The sequence below is a fragment of the Rutilus rutilus genome (assembly GCF_951802725.1).
Source record: "Rutilus rutilus genome assembly, chromosome: 8".
NCBI lineage: Eukaryota > Metazoa > Chordata > Actinopteri > Cypriniformes > Leuciscidae > Rutilus > Rutilus rutilus.
This window is the reverse complement of record NC_140222.1, coordinates 15,007,802-15,010,743: the sequence shown is the minus strand read 5'-3', so window position 1 is coordinate 15,010,743 and position 2,942 is coordinate 15,007,802.

Sequence of the window (2,942 nt, the reverse complement as noted above, 5' to 3'; positions counted from 1 at the left end):
CCAATTGACTTCCATAGTATTTTTTTTTTTTTTTTCTATGGAAGTCAATGGGGTCCATCAGTCGTTTGGTTACCGACTTTCTTCAAAATATCTTCTTTTGTGTTCAGCAGAAGAAAGAAAGTCATACAGGTTTGGAACAACTTGAGGAAGAGTAAATGATGACAGCATTTTCATTTTTGGGTGAACTATTCCTTTAAATGCACAAAAGAGAACAAGAGGAATTAATGAGACTTATTAACAAGACAGAAACCATAGAAACAAACAGGGAGAGAACGAATGAGAACTGAAGGAATTAACAGATTAGAAGAATAACTGACTAACTTAAACATGCACAGAGCACAAAAGGTGACTATATGATATTAGAATAGTTTGTCCTGTAGTTAGGGAGTACATGTTATTCTCCCTTCCCACTATATCATAATTACTGTTTAGTTACCATGGTCTGAACATCATATCCGTTGATCCTTTGACTTTCCATCAGATGTAACACAATCTAACTAGGTGGTTGGATACAAATATTTAGACTTACCTCAAGTTAGCATCAGCTAGCTAGTTAGCTAGCCAGTTAGCATCAGCTTACACTATTTTTCAAAAAGGCTAATTTTCAGCATGGTTCATTAATAAATATTCATATTTATACTGTCATTTTAGCTTGTCTTTTTTAATTTGAAGCTAAAACTAATTGTACTCTGATTTTTCCTGTAAATGCATAAAGCAAATCGCTTTGTCAGAGTGGGGGCATTTTACTTGCACCTGTGGGGCAAAACGGGGCTTGGAACACATTCAATTTGTTTTAAAAAATTTAACAACATGAAAACTCTGGATATTTTCCATACTTGGTTTATAATTTAAACCTCCACTCTACCCTATAATTGTTACATATGCATGCAACATTTCAGCCATAAATAAATGATAAATGTCAGCTAAATTATGTTAATTACCTGTCTAACGATGTATGTTTATGTTGTTTAATAATTACATAGTGGTTTGTATTTTTAAAAAACACCTATTGCATGTCATTATGTAGTGAGTTGGCTCATGTGAATTATGTTTCACGCTTCAGAACTTCTTTTAAGGGACTGCATACCAATTCAGAGGCTAAATCCTTCGAAGAAAGCATTCGAAGGCCGTTTGCGTCACCGTGGAACAACGAAGTCAAAGACTCCTTCAAATGTGGCCTCCACATAAGGATACAACAAAAGGATCCTTTGTGGCCATGCCAACCCCAAAATTCATTGCAGTGAAGAAAGGAGTTTTTAAAAAGAAATGACCAAATTCCTCTTTTAAAAGTAAGTATTAGGTTCCAACTTACTCAAATATCTAATTATAAAAATGTAAAATAAAAAAAAACTATATTAAGCGGTTCAAATGTTGACATACAGTATCTTACTAAGATGTGATTATATATAGTTTATACTCTTTATTATACAGAAATAGACCATGGTGAACATACTTAGTTTGTGAGCCTTGTTTTGTTTTCAGACATGCAAACGTTACTGCCACTCATCAACAGCAGCAGTCACAGCTGCTAACCGACAAGAACAATCCCTTTTAACGTACCATTTAACAACGTATGTCCGACCTTCGTGGCCTTTGAAGTTTCTGTCCTTCGAAGGATGCAGCCTCTGAATTGGGACGCAGCTCTTGTGAGCATCGATGCTCCCTGGTTTTCATGGTGCATTGTGGGACTTTTTAGGGAGTGAATGCTTCAGTGCAGTGGAAGGATTTTGCAAATGAGACAGCCCTTAAAATGTATAAATCCCTGATCAGTGCCCTGACTACTGAACTAGGGAGCTGACTGAAACACAACCATCATCATTAACAGGTTCACTTGTTTTTGCTATATCTCCAGGAACAGGATGAAGGTGACTGACTTACTACAGGCGAGATTTGGCCAAACCTCTGAAATGGGCCTAAAAACGCTTGGAGAGTCAGGCTGCAAATATGGAAATAAAAACATTAAATTATATTATTTGAGTCATGATATGCTGGATGATAGCATGATAGCAATAAATCAATTTCCAAGCACTTTGAATGGGTGATATATTCCTGTGCTATATACCGGACGGTAACCGTTTTCGTGCCCTGCCGCAACAGTGAAAAAGAAAAGCAAATTAAACTCTGTCCGAACAGGACATGATCAGCAAATACTTTAAACATCAGTTTACTGTCGGATTTGTCGTGTTGCGTAGCGAAGCATCCAGTGTAGAAAGAGTCACTGATTACAATGTTCATTTAATTCAATTGAGATAATCTCTTTGACCTTCACGTGCACTGCAAGTAACACACAATTATCACACTGAATAACAGGCATAAATGAGTCAGACTTCCTGTGCAGTGCTATGAGGCTGCTGTTGTTCGTCAAAAACCCACCACATTTACCAGTTAATTCAATATCACATAACTGATGACCAAAGATAGGTGTAAATACCAGTCAAATATATCAGTAAACCCCATTATCAGTCGATCTAGTAATAATGACAAGACTTTATCATGAAATATCCACGTATGTCTTAAGATAAGGTATTGGAAGAATATGTGTTGCTGTTGTTCTGGAACTGGTGTGATTTATTATCACTGCAGTCACTCCTCACAGAACACAAGCTCAGCAGAATGACATGAATTACACTGCTGATTAAATACAATTGAATTATCATAGGTTTGTTGTTGAAATAGCCATCAGCAGTCATGTTCTTAGGCGGTTCCTCTATGAGAACAGCAGCATCTATTTATAGCGAGTAAAAGTAGTGCTATTCTTAGAGATGTGATTCTCTGCTTTGGACTCTAGAGAGCGATGATGTGCTTGTGTTACATCTGACAAAATATCCAGCAGATCATATTGTGTGATACAGCAGTCACTATGTAATACAGTTAATATCCAGTCATATCTCCCTAAAAATAATAATTCAGGAACAGTAAATTACAGACAAAGGAACACAGAG